Source organism: Solanum dulcamara, chromosome 10 (genome assembly GCF_947179165.1).
Source record: "Solanum dulcamara chromosome 10, daSolDulc1.2, whole genome shotgun sequence".
Classification (NCBI taxonomy): domain Eukaryota; kingdom Viridiplantae; phylum Streptophyta; class Magnoliopsida; order Solanales; family Solanaceae; genus Solanum; species Solanum dulcamara.
In genome coordinates, this window is record NC_077246.1 from 50,765,116 (window position 1) to 50,784,542 (window position 19,427).

General features: G+C 33.3%; 2 pseudogenes; one reads left to right on the forward strand and one right to left on the reverse strand.

Moving 5' to 3' along the window:
* The first annotated feature begins 290 nt into the window (after positions 1–290).
* LOC129869790 (uncharacterized) lies at positions 291–812 on the forward strand (annotated as a pseudogene).
* Positions 813–2,748: 1,936 nt separating this feature from the next.
* Positions 2,749–7,103, reverse strand: LOC129904974 (uncharacterized; annotated as a pseudogene).
* Positions 7,104–19,427: the final 12,324 nt, after the last annotated feature.

The following is a 19,427-nucleotide window of genomic DNA, read 5'->3' on the forward strand; positions in this document are numbered from 1 at the left end:
GTAGTGGTTGATGGAACTTTTCTAAAAGGAGCATACAAAGGGACAATGCTAACAGCTAATACCTTAGATGTAGCAGGTGAGACTTTTTGAATACAATACTAATGCTTTTATAAATAAAATTCTAATTTGTATTAAAAGTGTATTACACATGAAATAAAAATGTATTAAACATTATACCTGATGCAGGGAGTATACCGCCTCTTGCTTATGTCATTGTTGATTAAGAGAATAATGCATCTTGGAGGTGATTTTTTGAACAATTTAGAGAGGGATTTGGTCAAATATCAGAGATGTGTATCGTTTCGAATAGGCATGCAAGCATTATTAAGGCAACTTCAACTGTCTATGATGAAATACCTCATTTCGCAGGTATATGACACTTATTGCAAAACATAATGAAAAACTTTAGAAAGATTCAGCAAAAGGTAACAAAATTATTCTACTCTATGGCAAAAATATACACCACGGTAAAGTTTAATCAATATATGGCAATTATTGAGAAGATAGACAAGAGGATTAAAGACTACTTGCTGAACATTGGATATAATAAATGGTCACGTGTTCATGCTCAGGTAAATAGGACTTGGATGATGACATCAAACATTGCAGAATCAGTCAATTCAAGAACAAGACATGCCAAAGTTCTTAAAGTCTTGCACCTCCTAGAATTCATGAGACAACTTGTTCAAAAATGGAATAACAATAACAGGTCAAAGGCAATATTTTTAGGATTTTACCTTGGGAAAAAGTATGAAAAAATTCTACAACGTAACAAAACTGCATCGGAGAAATTAAGAGTATGGTATCTGTAAATTTCTTTTTGCTAATATTTTTTCTTCTGATTCACATGTAACATCTCTCTTGCTTATATTTCTTCTTATTTTTCATAGGTTAGGGAGACAAATGAATATATGTATACAGTACTTGATGGCATTACACGATTCACGGTATGTCTTCAACAACATACATGCATATGTGGAAGATTTCAATTGGATGAGCTGCCATGTCCACATGCTTTGGCTGTTTTAACAACAAAATACACTGATTATAAAAAATATTGCTCTGATTACTACACAAGAGAGAATTTATTGTTGACATACCAGTTTTACTTGAATTCCCTCCCAGATGAAAGCACCTGGAATATACCAACACACGTTCTTAAAGAGATTGTACTTCCACCACTTGGAAAGAGACCTCCTGGGAGGCCAAAATATAAAAGACACATGCAATTGAGAGAAGATGGATTCAAAAAGTCAAAAATAATATGTAGCAATTGTGGAAAACAAAGTCACAATAGGAAGACTTGCAAGAATGTTAGGCCTTTGAATTACGAATAAAGAATGACATTTGAAATAAAGAATAAACTCTGTTTGTTTTAGGTCATTAGTTTGCTACAAGAATTCATTTTTTAGTTCAAGTTTAATTCATTTTTTGTGGTCTATAGATCACTGAAGGTTTTTTCATTAGCTACAATTTTCATTCTATCTAATTCTCTTCTAATTCAACTTTAGTGTGTATGTAATTCATTTTTAGTTCAATTCTAATTCATTTTTGTGTTCTATGGATTACTGGAGGCTTTTTCAATAGCTACATTTTCCATTCTTTTCTAATTCTCTTCTAATTCAACTTTAGTGTGTATGTAATTCATTTTTGTATTTTTATAGATCACTGAAGGCTTTTTCATTAGCCACACTTTTCATTCGTGTCTAATTCTATTCTAATTTAACTTTAATATGTATGTAATTTATTTTTTATTCAATTTTAATTCATTTTTCATTCAAGTTTAATTCATAATGCAGGTTTCAATTTGATAACACTACTGAAACACATCACTGAAGGCTTTTTCATTAGCTACAATTTTCATTCGTGTCTAATTCTCTTCTAATTCAACTTTAGTGTGTATGTAATTCACTTTTAGTTCAAGTCTAATTCATTTTTTGTGTTCTATGGATTACTGGAGGTTTTTTCAGTAGCTACATTTTCCATTCTTGTATAATTCTCTTCTAATTCAACTTTAGTGTGTATGTAATTCATTTTTGTGTTTCCATAGATCACTGAAGGCTTTTTCATTAGCCACACTTTTTATTCATGTCTAATTCTATTTTAATTTAACTTTAATATGTATGTAATTTATTTTGTATTCAAGTTTAATTTATTTTTCATTCAAGTGTAATTCATTTTTGTGTTTCCATAGATCACTGAAGGCTTTTTCATTAGCTACAATTTTCATTCGTATCTAATTCTCTTCTAATTCAACTTTAGTGTGTACGTAATTCATTTTTAGTTCAAGTCTAATTCATTTTTGTGTTCTATGGATTACTGGAGGATTTTTCAATAGCTACATTTTCCATTCTTGTCTTATTCTCTTCTAATTCAACTTTAGTGTGTATGTAATTCATTTTTGTGTTTGTATAGATCACTGGAGGCTTTTTCATTAGACACACTTTTCATTCGTGTCTAATTCTATTCTAATTTAATTTTAATATGTATGTAATTTATTTTTTATTCAAGTTTAATTCATAATACAGGTTTCAGTTTGATAACACTACCGAAATACTTTAACATTAACGTAGCTATGTATTGTATTATAAAAAAAGAACAAAATATATTTTACATGAAATGTACAAAAAATCATCTTAAGAAAGATAGCACAAAACAATCTTGAAAACCTAACTAATACATCAGCTATAAACTATTTTTAGACAACATAGTTTTCATAGACATTTTAACTAATATAACTACATTTATTTATTTATGTGGTCTTTCGTCTTCACTTTGAAGGTTACTCTTTTGCTTCTTCACTGCAAATTCCCATAGTAGAGCCCCAAACCTTTTTCGGAGACTGTTTGCACTTAGTTATTGATTTGCAATATCCTGGCCATTATTCACTAACTTCGCAAATGCAGCCACAAAAACTCTACAGTCCCTACAAAATTTAAAATATAAAATTATTATAAAAATTCTATTGAGTTTAATAAGACCAATACAAAAGATAGTATTTATTTGATAAACAATTAAACTTACAATGAATCTTCTTGTTATCTTGGAATCCCTTCAGTTATGAACTTACATTCAATGAGCTCAAACTCATATTTTCCATTGTATTTAGGTGATTTGTTCAATTCAGGACGCTTATCATAGAACTTGACCACACTCAAGTAGTATGGTAAAATCGATGAAATCATTCCAGCAGCGTTTTGAGTCAGAAAATTCACCCCCCTCTAGCCGAAAATGAATCATACACCTTCAAACACCTTTCAATAATATCAAACACAACAAAAATCCAATGATAACCCTCTTTAATATTTACTGGAAAGAGAACATAATTCACTTTGTCCCATGGGGTGCTTGCCAACAAATGGCGTCCGCATATATACTTAGCAATATCATCTGAAGTTTTGATTCTAAATTTCTTCTTATTTTCATGAGCTTCATAAAGTTAAAAATAAGATTGAGTAATCTTTGTCTTGAATAGACAATCAGTGTTATAAATCGAACATTATTGTTGGTTTCATACTTCCCTTCTTTCTAATATAATAAAAAATGACGTCAAGATGCTGCAAAAGATTTAAAATAATGTCAAGTATCAGATAATACTTCAAATCTGTAGCAAGTGTCAGTCAATTCAGTGAGCTCATTAAAGCTTGTCCAGAAAAATGAGAGAAGAAGTTGATTCAGAAAAATGAGAGTGTTCAACTGGAGTTTACATAACTAACCTCATCATTCCATGCTTGACCAGAATATGCCAATTTGAAAAACCATTCTTTTGCTTATACATTGCAAACATCTAATTCAAATACCGGCTTGAGGACATTAACAACATCTGGATACGGTTTCTTTCCCCTTTAAAGCATAAAAAAATAAAATTTTCAGTCAGTTAACTCATTTAAACTAAAGAAATTTTTTGACATATAAAACAACAAACATAAATAAATTACCTCTTTTTTGTACCCGTATAAAGCCACAAAGTGAATGAATCTATCAAATCAGATTCATCATCTACTCCGATTACAAGAGAAAAAGGATATTTTATCTCAAATATTTGACGTGTTACACATAAAGTTCCTCTAGATTCAAAATGTTGTATATAAGGAGATTTAATTGACTTTTCTGGAATTTTTTTCCTTGCACACTTCTTCAGTGTCGCTTTCTTTTTATTTTTATCAATAGTGGCTTTCTTTTTCTTTTTGTTTTTCTCAATAGTGGTTGCCTTTTTCTTTTTGTTTTCCTCCACAGTGGCTTTGTTTCTTAGATATGATGTTTCTTCCTTACGGATCTGGGAAAGATCTTCAGCACACAACATGAAATTATCAAGCATTTGAGGAGTTTTTTGACAATCCTTTACCACATCGGCATCAATAGACGCACCACAATCTAGTTCACCTTTGTTAACTACACTACTATTAGGTTGCGCCTCAACTGAATTAAGATCAGCAGCCTCTTCTCCTATATACAAAATAAATCTTTTAGTAATGCATTAAGGGAGGAGCAAGTAGAGTAATTAGAGATCAAAGAAGTTTTTTTGAACTTTCAAAATAAAACTAATACCATTTATATCAGCAACAATCTTAGATAAAACTTGTTCAATAGCAATTCCTGCAACATCTTTATCTGTACATAACATGAACAATTTAAACAAAGTTGAATGAAAGTATATGAAATATGTATTATATTTGTATTAAATCCTTTATTACCAATTTTGCTTTCAGAATTCCCAATAGTAGTAAATTTAACTGAAGCTTTAAACACTTGAGATTTTTCATGCTGAGCTGATTCTACAACTTGAGTATCATGCCCTCTTGACACATGTATTGATGCATCAACACAAGGAGAAAATGCTGTGTGTAATTAAAATATATTACAAGAAAAACATGTGAATAAAAGTTTGGGGAAAAGTGGGAAACTAATCAATTTTGGCAGATAATGTTCTATGTTGCTCGGACTCTTCAAAAATACAGTTAGGTGTGTGTGTCAAATCCTCCAAGAATAGTACATTTTTGGAAGACCCAAAATGTGTGCGATAATATTTTTGGAGAGTTTAAGCAAAATAGGCCATTTTTGGTTCCTTGAGAAGAGTAAGGGAGAAGGAAGATTGAAAAAGCCAAATGGACAATTACCTAGCTATCCTGCTGTTATTTCAATTCCCTAATTTATTTCACTACCAAACTTGGGAAATGGATGACACCTATCCACTTTTACTTCCACTCCTCTTTATCCCAAGTTACACATAGAATTTGATAAATATAAGCATTTTCATTATCATGGGAACAGAGAATTTTTAACATATTAAAAATCTCCAACTTCAAACAACAAGATCTGTTACAATGAAAAATCTCCTCCATCTTATTTACATCCAATTTCTCTATTCAAGATACTTTAACCAAATTTATAGAGTGAAATGGAAGACGATTAACTAGACACTACATTAGAGTATGGAAATCACTAAAGCTAAATTATATAGGACAGTGTTAGTCAATGTCACTTGAAAACTATAGCACATAAACAATTTTAGTTTGGTAAAAGAACTCATCCACATTAGCACGGAGAATACAAGCACGCAATCCACTATTTAGCTCCGCATTGCCTATGATTATGAATAGTAACACTAGAAGCTAAACCATATACAACAACAACATTTCCTGTGTAATCCCACAAAGAAGGTATGGGGAAGGTAGAGTCTTCGCAGACCTTATCCCTACTTTGGGAGGTAGAGTCAACTTTAGTGTGTATGTAATTCATTTTTGTGTTTCTATAGATCACTGAAGGCTTTTTCATTAGCTATATTTTTCATTCGTGTCTAATTCTATATTAATTCAACTTTAATATGTATGTAATTTATTTTTCATTCAAGCTTAATTCATTTTTTATTCAAGTTTAATTCATAATGTAAGTTTCAATTTGATAACACTACTGAAACACATCACTGAATGCTTTTTCATTAGCTACAATTTTCATTCGTGTCTAATTCATAAAAATGTAACTCCTTTACATTAGCACAGAGAATACAAGCACAAAGTCCACTATTCAGTTCCAAGGTCTATGATTATGAATAGTAACACTAGCAGCTAAAACCATGCAGTAAATTATATTCATAGTCAAAGATCACCATTCTTCTAAGTGAAAACATGTGAAAAAAGTAATCTTTACCTCAATTGTAAAGCAAATGCAAAACCCATCAAGTAAAAGGAAAAAAAAGAGCAAAGACTCACGAGCTACCACAAGCAAAATTGAAACTAATCCAATTCAAGAACTCCTCTACATTAGCACAGAGAATATAAGCACACAGTCCACTATTCAGTTCCAAGGTCTATGATTATGAATAGTAAAACTAGCAGCTAAAACCATGCAGCAAATTATATTCATAGTCAAAGTTCACCATTCTTCTAAGTGAAAACATGTGAATAAAAAATTCAAGCTTAAACTACAACTTAGATAAGTAAAAAGTCTAAACTGTAAATAAACTCAAGTCCCTGCCAGCAAGCAAAACAAGATAATATAGATGTATTAAAAACCTAAAAGAACCTCCATTGAAGTCTAATCCACCCGAAAATGTCTCGCCAACCTTTTTGTTAGACAATTCTCTGGCTTTTTGAGTAAAAGAAATGTTGATGTCTCTCTTAGAAAACAACAAAGAAATATCCTTCAATAATTGTTTGTTGGAATTCATCACAAATTCTATCATTTGAATAGATTTTAAGTCTATCTTCTCTTCAAGAGCTTTGTGATTTTCATTCGCCTATTATATAATCAAATATAACAAAAATATTAGAATAACAGTTTTGAAAAAGATAAAGCCTAAAGGCAAGTTAGCTTATATCTTTACAAGTTCTTTTCTTAACTCTATAACCTCCCCGGTCAACATATCTAGACTATGCTTTGATCCTTTCGACTCCAATTTTAAAATTTTAGAATGGTAATCACGAGGTTCAGGAAGCCTCAATTTAGATACCTCATCTTCACTCGCCACTATATTCTCAAACTGAAATTAAAATACAGAAATAAATAGATGTATTAACTTGAGTTGAACTAATATAATATATATATATATATATATGTTATAAATTATATTAACTCTGTATAGATACCTTGCATTTCGTAGGCATGAAGATGCCATTTTCAATATGCTTTTATCAAGGACTTTCAACAACTGTTTTCCACCTCAAAATTCTTGGAATAGAATCAGAAATTCGAAGAGTAAATCTTCATCGACTCTATAACAACACTCAAAAATCTAAATTTGAAGGTCAAGAGGCAATCCACCTAATCTATAGTACTGATTGGTTGAATTAAGCTTGTGCCTCACATTATCAAGCAACTTCTTGTAGATATCTAAACCCCACGGGTAAGAATCGAATTGTCCACTTTCCACAAGGTATAAATCTCTATTACTAATTTGGTATTCATTGTTCTCATATGAAAACAAAAAATCATTAATAAAGAACAAAACAACTAGTGAAACCACAAAATCATCATCTATGATTTTTTTTGATAAAAATAACTCGCATAGATGATTCTTTTGAAAAGTAATTTGTTCAGAGAAATAATTATTCAACAACCGACAAGGAGAATCTGGAACATTAACAGAGCAACCATCACTAACACAATTTAAGCCTGTAATTAACCCAAATTCCCTAAGCCCGAAAAATAGCATCTTCTCATTTAATTCAACAACAAACACATCATCTGGTGTGTGTTTTATCTCCTTGTTTATAAGACAATGAATAAGTTGGAGTTGTGTGGTCATTTTTGAAAGGTCAAGAAAGTAATCAAAATATGTATTCCTAAACAACTTGAGCTATTTTTCAGATAAAGAAAGTTTTATTTTCTCAATCACGTCATGATTAGTATATGACGATCACCTACTTAAAGAATACAAAATATCTGGATGTCTTCAGAATTTACGATCCTGCATATAAATAATATCAATCTATCACTATAGATAATTATATCTTAACATGAACCCTCAAATAGGACTTAAAAGATATGTGAGATTTCAAAAAAAGAAGAGTAACTTTATCAGTGCTAATATTAGCTAGTGAAGAAGAATGGTAATGAAGCATAATGAAAATTGCAAGAGAAAATAGAAGATTGCAAATTCTACCCATGACTGTTTTTATATTGAAATGTCTTTTATATGACAATAATTGATAATACAAAGCAATGATCTTAGAAGATCTATTTATTGATATCTAATCTGTCTTTGGTCTTAAGCTCAATAATAAGATAAGATAAATACGAAAGATTAAGGGATTATTAATCTAATGTAAGAAGTGATTTCAAAATAGAGAAACTGCACTCGATAATAAATCAGAATTTTATCAAACTACACTTGATTTGAAGTGAACATACAGAGATACTGTAGAGTGTAGATATATAAAAAGAAGCTAGTCATGCAATAGTTATACATCTAAATATTTCTTCAGCAATCAAGGAAAAAAAGAAAAGAAACAGACATGGCTCTGATGTAAAATAAAAGGAAATCAAATATTTCATTTAAAAATGAACTACTGCCAATGTGTACTCCTCAAGTTTCAAGAAAAATATATCATCACAAACATACTAAACTTTAATGATTGCTTTGCTTTTTGCAAAAAAGGGGATATTACTGTTTTATTTTCACTCCTCTTTTAATAATGGAAGACTCTTGAAAGCAGTGTTAGCTTAGATTAAATTATTCTCATTGAAAAACTAATAGTTGTGAGGGAGAATAAGCTTGAAGAATCATATGGTAAAGAAACCGGCTTTGAATTCATTTTTGCTTGCAGTTTTTGCTGGTCTACATGTGGTTAGTTCTAAAAACATTAGATTTATGGGAGGATGATGAATGAGATTATTGATTGTTCCAATAAGTAGGAAGATGCTAACATAGGTTGCATATTAGAATTAAAGATTACTGTCTCTAATTCTCTTCTAATTCAACTTTAATATGTGTGTAATACACATTTTAGTTCAAAGTTTAATTCATTTTTGTGGTGTACAAATCATTGAAAACTTTTTTCATTAGATATAGGTTTCATTCGTCTCTAATTCCCTTCTAATTCAACTTTAATGTGTGTAATACACATTTTCATTCAAGTTTAATTCATTTTTGTGGTGTACAGATAACTGAAAACTTTTTTCAATTAACTACAAATTTCATTTATCTCTTATTCTCTTCTAATTCAACTTTAATTTCTGTGTAATACATGTTAGTTCAAAGTTTAATTCATTTATATTTATTTATTTAAAAAAATAAACAAATTATAGCACAAAATATCTAACAATTCATGGCAAAACTTCCAACAATCACTGATATAATAAACTTGAACAAATAAATTTAGACTATAATAAAAGTATCAAATACATAATTTTTTCTTCAACATCTAGCACACAAGTTCAAAACAACAACAAACTAAGAAAATAGACATAAACAGATTGAAAATGCTATCAGTTAAATAATGTGTTGGTAGAATGACATACAGGATATTAACTCTTCGGTAGAATCGTATTTTTGCACAATCGATTTTGAATTTTTGGATTCTTCTCCTAAGCAACTGTAGGTTTCACTTTCTTTGAATGAAATTGAGGAGGTAAATTCTCAAAATCATCATCACTGTCAATAAATTTCATAGATGCAGATGCAACATCAACTCATTTTCTTTTCGATTTAGATTTAGAACTCAATTCATTGGTTTTTTTCTTACTTCTACCGCCCTTTTTCTTCATATGTAATGCTTGGAAATTTTGATTAACCTCACCACCGACTTCTTCTGGAGATTGATTTGCAGAAATTCCCAAACTAAAAGTTGGACCGACATTCACTTCACCATTGCCGGTTGAATCAATAATTCGAATTCATGAGCTTTTTCTAGGAGATTTCTGACCTTTCATTTTAATTGTGCACCTAAAACCTATAAGGTCCGTCTGAAATAACCAAAAAGATGAAAGAATAAGGGAAGAATGAAGAAGAGATGAAGGAATAATAGAGACGCAGAAACTGAAGAAAAACCTTAGAGAGAGAAATAACACCCTTTCCTCTCCCTCAAATAAAAAGAGTATATAATGTCTTCTTTAATTAAAATATTGTTATTGATTGTTAAAAATGGTAATAAAATAAAAATATATTTAAAAATGGTAATTTTTTTTTAAAACACATTCAATTAAGTAATTTTTTCTTACTAAAATTGAACTTTAACTAAATCCATATTTATTGGACTTAAATAATTAACTCAATTATATTAATTCATAGTATTTATTTGGATTAATATATCTTGAATTTAATATAATTTAAATTATTTTATAAATTTATATTTAATAAATTTTAAATGATTACAAATGCCTCCTACTTCAAATCTTGTCAAGCTATTTTATCTTTTGAAGACTAGACTTGAAGTATTAATAATTAAATTATTTGTCATGCACCATGGAATGTTTAATTTAATGTAACACTCTAACATATGTAATGGAAACAATATAATTGGAGTGGGAAGTGAGATTCAATTCTTACGTGGCTGATTTGCAACTTTCCACCATTTAACTAAATAGAAATATGAAGAAACAAGTATATGCTTGCTAAACCAATTAGAAGTAGGAAGAAACACGTATATGCTTGTTACAAACTTGTTAGACTTAGGAAACCAATTTGAACACGGAGGGTAGGTATTTCCATCAGTTTTCAATTGCTGCCGCTTAGCCAAAAAGGAATTACTATTAGTCTAGGAGAAGGAATCTATATTACCATTATTGAGCATCTATAAATAGAGGTTTTCCCTCTTACTTTTTCACTATCAACATCAGCAATTTAGAGCTTCTCCTTGCAGATCTTTTGGAGTGGTGTATATATTTTTGTATCTTGTTTTTTTTGTGTCTCCTTTATTTTTTTGTAGATCAGTAGAAGAAATATTTATATTTTGTGGAGGCTACACAATGGAGAGTTTTATCACAACACAAGAATTTGGTCTTGAGGTGTGAAGGGGTAGATATTCGTCCCTGCCTAAAGAATGGTAATTTTATGATATTCTGAAGGCGCAAAGGGAATAGCATCCCCGCCCTAAAAAAGTTAAATTTATGGTATTCTGAAGTCATAAAGGGATGGATACGCATCACCGCTCTATGAAAGGTAATTTCATGGTATTCTAAAGGCACAAATGGATGGATACGCATCCCTCCCTAAGAAAAATAATTTTATGGTATTCTAAAGGTGCAAAGGGATGGGTATGCATCTCCGCCCTAAGAAACGTAATTTTAAGGTCAAGGCTTAAAGGCTTTAATTCAGACTCAATGACTTCTAAAGAATTAAATTTGCACACATGGTGGATCTAAAACTTCAACTTGAAGACTTCAACTCGTAGACTTGGAGGATTTGAAGACTTCAACTTGCAAACTTTGAAGATTTTGTTGAAGTTTGCACACTTAGTGGCTTTGAAGAATTCAATTTGCAACCATGGTGGATTAAAAACTTCACTTTGAAGACTTAGAGGATTTGAAGACTTCAACTTATAGATTTGGTCAATTTGATACTTCAACCCGCAAGCCTAAAGAATTTTGAAGACTTCAATTTGCATACTTATCATATTTGAAGAGTTAGACATACATATTTGGTTAATATGAGATTTCAACCTGCAGACTTGGAGAATTTTGAAGACTTCAACTTACAGATTTGGTCAATGTGAGACTTCAACTCGTAAACTTGGAGAATTTTCAAAGAGTTCCATTTGCATACGCGGTTGGTTTGAGACCCTAACTTACGACCTTGAAATATTTCAAGACTTCAGATTGAAAATTTGGTTGATTTAAGACTCCATCTTGCAGACTTGAAGAATTTGAAGACTTCAACTTGCAAACTTGGTTGATTTGAGACTCCATCTTGCAGAATTGAAGAATTTGAAGACTTCAACTTCTGTTGGAGAAGCTCATATTTCATAGGGGTTTCCCTAATCTAGTCACCATTATTTTGTGCAAGTCTGAAGTTTGATGAAAGGATATTCACAGAATTGACTTTCATTAGAAGATACTATGGGGACATGTGTTTTTTCTGACACTTTTGCAACTGAACATAGAATATATTTCAAAGTGCCTACGTACCTCGGTGAAGACGATCAAGTCACAATGTAGTTCTGGAGAGTGATTTTTTATGGGTCCTAACTTTTGCCTAGGCTGCCGCTTTTGAGATTTTCAACCTAGCTACTATTTTTTAGCGTTCCATACACAGTTTATACTTTTGTGGGCTAGGAAAAAAATATAATTTATGCTCATATCTTAAAGAACGTCATCTTATTTCAAGGGTAGTACCTCTTCAGGAATTTTGCATTAATAGGACCGATACTCATTCCGTAAATATCAATAGGCTTGTAAGCGCCATTTGAATATGCTTCTTGTATGACATATGGTCCATCCTAGCTTGATGTAAATTTCCCCTAGACTTATGTGAAGTGATAATGGGCCTTCTTACTGTAAGGACTTGATCTCCATCTTGTTGAAAGCAAGAGATAGATGGGCTTGATAACATTCAAGCTTTTGTTGAGTTTCTAGCCTCTTTTCATCAAGTGCTTCTAACTCAACAAGTTGTAGTCAAACATTTTCTTCTTCAGTGAGCCCTCCTTGGATAACAAGTCTTAAGGAAGGTATTTGATGCTCGAGTGATAGAAATACTTCAACTCCAAAAGCAAGTGAGTACAAGGTTACTTGAGTTGGTGTGCGGTATGTCGCCCTATATGCCCACAAAGCTTTTTCCATTTTTCAATGCCAGTCTTATTTGGAATTGGACACAACTTTCTTTAGCAGGTTGCATAGAGTCTTATTGAATGCTTCATCTAGACCATTGGTGGCAGCATTATACATAGAGGATTTGTGTTGCTTGAAACCAAAGAGATCACAATTTGTTTCATCAACTTGTTATCAAATGGCTTACCGTTGTCCATTATTATATAGCAGGGAATGTCATATCGATAGATGATATTCACCCAAATGAAATTTACAATATTTTCCTTCTTTATTTCTTTAAGAGCAAAAACTTTGACCTATTTTGAGAAGTAATCTATTGCAGCCAAGATATACAAGTGTCCACTAGAAGACTTTGGTTCTGGTCCAACAATATCCAATCCCCAAGCGTCAAATGGCCAAGATGCGATAGTTGGAGGTAATACTTTGGGTGACTGATGCATGAAATTTGCATGAAATTAGCAAGCCTTTCAACTTTGAGCATAGTCTAAGCAATCTTTTACCATGGTTGGCCAGTAATACTCCATTTTTTTTATATGGAAGTGGAGCTTCGGTCCATATTGATGTGATCCACATACTCCTGAATGTGCTTCTTGTAGCACTTGGACCACTTCTTCTTCTCCCAAACATCACAAGAGTAATCCCTCAAATGATCGTTCCTCGGTTAACTCCCAGTCATCTAGTATTGGATGGTCTGCCAAAAAGTTTGCCAATGCTTTCCCCTTCCCATCTTTCTGAAGGGTGTACACAATCTCAAATTATTGGAACTGGAAGTACCAACTTACTAGACGATCACTAAGGACTGGTTTCGACATAACAAACTTGATGGGATTTTCTTTGGACACAAGGCAAACAATGTGAGCTTGAAAGTAATGCTTCATATTTTGGATTTAGAAGACAAGCGCCAAGCACAACCTTTGGACTGGTGAGTACTTCAATTCATTTGGTGTCATCATTCTACTAAAGTAATAAAGAGAGTTTTCCTTGCTTTCACTATTTGGAGCTAATAGGGCTCCTAAAGACTTTTATTGTGCCGCAATGTAAAGTATCAATGGCTTTCCAGGTATAGGGGGAGCTAGAACTAGAGGCTTCACCAGATATGCTTTGATATTTTTAAAGGCATTGCTACATGCTTGGTCTCACTTGAAATGATCACCCTTGTTCATGAGATGACTGAGTGGTTGGCATCTTCCAACTAGATTTGAGATTAACCTCCACAAGTAGACTAAATTTCCTTGAATACTTTTTAGCTCATAAATGTTTTGAGGATCGGACATCTTCAAAATAGCATCAACTTTAGCTTGATAAATCTCAATTCCTTGATTTCACACAATAAAGTCAAGAAACTTTCCAGAAATCACTCTAAAGGCACATTTCAATGGATTCATCCTCAATTGATATCTTCGACTCAACACAAACACCAGTCTGACGTCTTTCAACTGGTCGCTGCTCTTTCTTGGCTTCATCACCAAGTCATTAATATAACACTTGACATTTTTGTGGAGCAAGTCATTAAATATATTTTACATAGCCCTTTGATATGCGGCGCCAACATTTTTTCAACCAAAGCAAATCACCTTGTAGCAATAGATACCTTTAGGTGTGCGAAATGTAGTGAGTTCTTAATCTTTTGGTGTCACACATATTTGGTTGTAGGCGAATGAACATCAGTGAAAGACATCACCTTTTAGCCAGTTGTAGCATAAATCATCAGCTGTGGAATGGGAAGTGGAAATTCATCTTTAGGGCATGCATTATTGAGGTTTCTAAAGGCAACATAAACTTGAATTTGGCCATTGTTTTTCTTCACAAGAACAATACTTGAAATCTATGTAGGGTATTTGACTTCACAAATAAAGCCTACTTCAATGTATTTGTTAACTTCATTCTCGATCAATGGAACCAAGTCTGGCCTAAATCATATTTAGGCCTATTTAATAGGCAGAGTGCCATTCTTGGCTGCCAATTGACCGCTACTTTAGAATTCAAGCCAAATATTTCTTTATAAATCCAAGCAAAAATATCCTTATATTCTATGAGTATTTCATATAAGCGATTTCTTCATCAGCTTTTAGAAAGGCACTTAGGTAAGTTGGCCTTGGATCATCATCAGTGCCAAGGTTAACTTCTTTTAATGGATCTATTATGGTCTTCAGTCCTTCTTTTCCTTTTCTTGAGGATCATTGTCATTGATTGATATATGATAACACCAGGAAGTATCTCCCAACTCTCTGTCAATATAATACCCCAAAAGTTAAAAACTCATAAAATGAGGATCTAAAGATGAATTTCTCAAAAAACTTAATTTTGGCACCAGGTAATGACTACGAAGGCCATCACGAGCTGTGGTCCTCATTATGGGTCATGGTGTGCCACCGTGGTGGGGATTAAAAAACCCAAGTCCTACAGGGAAGGGACCACGATAAGGAACCATGGGCCGTGGTGAGCACTACGAGCTGTGCTGCCCTCTATGTGACCCCTTCCTTGAGTCCCTCAGAAATATTTCCAAGGCAAAGACCATGGTCGACCAGCACGGACTATAGTCCCCTTAATGGTCCATTGTGTGTCCCGTGGTGGCCACCCTTTTTTAATACCTCTTCCCCAAACATTTAAGGTATAGACCACAGACATCACCACGGATCGTGGTGAAGTTCACGGATCGTGGTGGGTCCTCCGTGAACACCAGTTGTTAATTTTTAAGTTGGGGTTAATTTGGTCTTTTCCCTATATTTTTCTATGTATATAGATAATTTTGGGACTAATTTCTTACCTATTAACTACCTAAAGTCTGCTAACCTTCTCATTCTCAACATAACTCCCAAAATCCAAAACCCTCTCTCCTGAGTTTTCTCTCAAATGTCTTCTTCTTTCTCAAGCAATTCAAGAGATTCCTTAAAGGTCAAACTTCTATCCTTTTAAATTTAGCGCTCTTCAAGGTCAAGGTATGTGGAACTTCATCCGTGGGTACTTTTCACCCATGGAATCCCAATAATTCCTCCTCAATTCTCTTATGATTTCTTCAATTAAAATCCCTAATTTCATGGATTGTATTGGGTCTCCTCAATTATGATATATTTCAATGATAGTGGTCAATTTATGTATAATTTACATCATGTTTCATGTTTTCAAGATGAACTTTAATGACCCATGTCATATGCTAGTTTCAAATATAATTTATGAAATATGATCATGATTTTTAAATTATATTTTATGAAAAATTTATGAATGAGTTAAAGATATTTTATGCAAAGAAGTTTATGAATGATGATTATTGATGTTTCAAGGAAAGATAAATATAGGGCACCTTAAGTTCCTAAAGATGTTTATGATCAAAGATAAGTGATGATGGAAGGCCTAAACCTACATTGAATGATGTTATATGGTAGATGAGCTAATCCTATAATTTTACTATGATGATGTAAATGAGCTATTCTTATGATGTTTTATAAAGGTGGATTGATATTAGTTATTTTCTTTTCCTATGATGTTTATGATCATAACTTATGAGTTCCATTGGGATATTAAATAAGAACTTAGAGGACTTTTAGGTTGGGTTTGGTTAGTAACGTAGCTAGTTGCCTAAGGAAATCCTAGTAGCAACCTTTAGTCCAAAAATACGGTGCCCGTATAGGTGTATATATGCCAATATGGTGAAGCTAGTGGATCCACATAGCCTACTTGAAAGAGTTATTAATAAAGTATTCCCCATCAAGGTAGCCTCCCCTGTCTCGATGCACAAGTCATTGGATTCCATGTATTAGCTCACATGGTCTTACATGTCGGTTAAAGGTCCTATCCCACACAGTTTTAGTTGAGTTATGAGTTGTTATGATGATTAGGAGATTTTTTTGATGCATTACTCAATGACATAAATATTTTAATGTTTTCATGACTTTACTCATGTTTTAAAGATATTGGTCTTGCATTTTATGATTCATATTGATTAAGTCCAATATTTATTATTCATGAATTTTCTCACATAGTTAGTGCATTCCATGTAATAACACATACTTTTTGCCTACAATGTATCGTAATGTAGGGACCGATGATAATGTTCATCCTCCTCCCGCTCATGGATAGAGTTTGCTATTAGCTTCTTATTGGTGAGTCCTTATGTTCCGAGGAAGAGACATTTAATTTTTATGAGTTTATAAATTCTCTTACATTTTATGTTGGGTAATATATGAGGTTGTCTTATTCCCCCCATCTAGACTAATACAGGCATGTTAAATTTTATGGAGTCTATGTTGTCATTTTGTCGTTTGAGACTTATGTTCCATTAAGATTTTGCTTTCGTATCATGATTTAGCTTTATTTCTTATTTACCTTATATATGCTCATAAATGTTATGAAAAGAGGCTTGGTTGGAGTCTTTCAAGATTCTAATCACTATGTTACGACTAGGACCTATGTCGGATCGTGGCAAACTTGGTATCAGAGCACAAGGTTCAAGTTTCTTAGAAAGTCTTATATGCCGTGTCAAGTAGAGTCTTGTTCATTGGTGTGAAGCATACCGCATCTATGAATAGGAGTCTATGAGGCATCTTAGGAAACACATCACTTCTTTGATGATCTTATCGCTATAGAGTTGAACTCTATGGTTTCCTCCTCTAATGCTTTCTCTTTGAGATTTCAGAAACATGCCTCCATGATGATACCCCATTCAAAGGAATATTGTTTATGAGGAGAAATACACTCCAACTGACCTTGTGAATGATCAAGTCTCTAACGTAGAGTTCTAACCAGCCTTTTAGCTGTTAGCCCAGGCCGTGACTACTCAAGTGAATCGAGGGGTGGTAGCTTCTCAAAAAGTGACTACTTCGGCTTCAAGGGTGAGAGACTTTATGAGGATGAACCTCTCTAATTCCATGGATCTAAGGTTGATGAGGATCCCTAAGACTTTGTGGATGAGTTGTATAAGATAGTAGATATCATGGGAGTGTCCTTGAAGGAGAAGGTGAAATTTGAGGCCTATCAACTCAAGAGTGTCTCTCAAGTTTGGTACAATCAATGAAAAGAACAAAGGGTTAAAAAGGGTCCCATAAGTTGGGAAGATATCAAAGTTACCTTTCTAGACCACGCCCTCAACTTCACAAAGTTGTTCAAGTATGCTCCATCTTTGGTAGCCGACTCTCGTGCTCAAATAAGCAAGTTTATTTCTAGAGTATCATAATTGGTTTTGAAGAAATGCCGAACCTCTATACTCATCAAAATGATGGATATATCTAGGCTCATGACTTATGCCGAGCAAATTAAAGGGGAGAAGCTCAAGAAGAGGAAAGCAAAGAAGTCCACAAGGGCTTGGTATAAAGGTGGGCTTTCTCATAATAAATACGGTGGTGGAAATGGTCGTTTCTGACAAGGACAAAAGTTTCAAGGCCAAGGTTCTTCAAACACTCTGGCTCCAAAATTTTAGAAGGACAAGGTGCCAAATCTTAAGGCATAAGGTGGAGTTTCTGGTGGTCATCCCTTCCTGTAAGAAGTCTGGGAAAAACCATAGAGAAGAGTGCTTAGCAGGACTGGATGTGTGTTTTAAGTATGGAAAGATCGGTCATCATGCAAGGGAGTGTATGAGTGGGGCTAGACCCTAGGTTTAGATTCAAACTTCCATTCTTCTAGATCAGTGTGCTACTATTTTGGGTGGCAGCCAGTGCCAAAATAGATTTTATCCTCTTTAGACTCGTCAGGAGATAGATGATTCCCCTTGTGTTGTGACTCGTATGTTGAATATCTTTCTATGAGATTCATTGTTAGTACAAAGATTTTGCTAGAGTCTTTTTGGTCTATACTCTAGTTGGTGATTCAGTTGTGGCTAAAAGAGTTTATAGAAATTGTCCAGTTTTATTTTTTTCATAAAGTCACCTCTGTTGATCTAGTAGAGATTGATATGACCGATTTTGATGTTATTCTTATTACGGATTGACTTCATGCATGTTATGCCTCGATATGTTGTAGAACTCTTATGGTTTTATTTCATTTTCCTAATGAGACTGTCCTAGAATGGAAAGTTAGTGGTTCTGTGCCTTCCCACAGGAGTGGACTCTAATTGTTGGACACTTCTCCCCCCCAATAGGAGTTTTATTTCAACTTAAGACTTCCTAAATAGATATGGGGCCCCTTACTGACAACACGGAGAGTACCCCTCTGGCTTTAGTTCATTATAGGCACTCGGTATCGACTTCTAAGCTGTATGATGAACCTATATCTTATTCCCCTTTTATTTTAAAAAACAATTTTGATAGAGTTTCCTCTATATTCCTTCCTATCCCGAACCTGCACTCAAGAATTACCAACAATGCCATGCGAGGCCAACATATATATACATCCATATCATACTATATCACAACCATAACGCCTCATAAGGCCAATATGTGCATGTGTTTATAACATCTCAGTTTACAGCCACACAGGGCTTCCTACATTAAACCGAACCAAAACTAACAAATTTCCCCATATCGCCAAGAAAACTATACTTATCACCCTCCTACACCTATAGTCGATCAGTCCCCAGTTCAACCCGATGACCTAGGATGTGAAGTATGCTCCCCACTCCATCTGGTTGCCACTTTTTTGTCTTTCCCTCATCATCTTCCTCGCTTGAATTGGAAAGACATCGATAGCCAGGTAATTCCTGGTTCTCCAACAACTAAGATAAACTGATCGAATATGACATAACACTTACCGTAGAAGCCAGCTGGACATAGTTCTCTGTCATGAGAGTAGCTGGC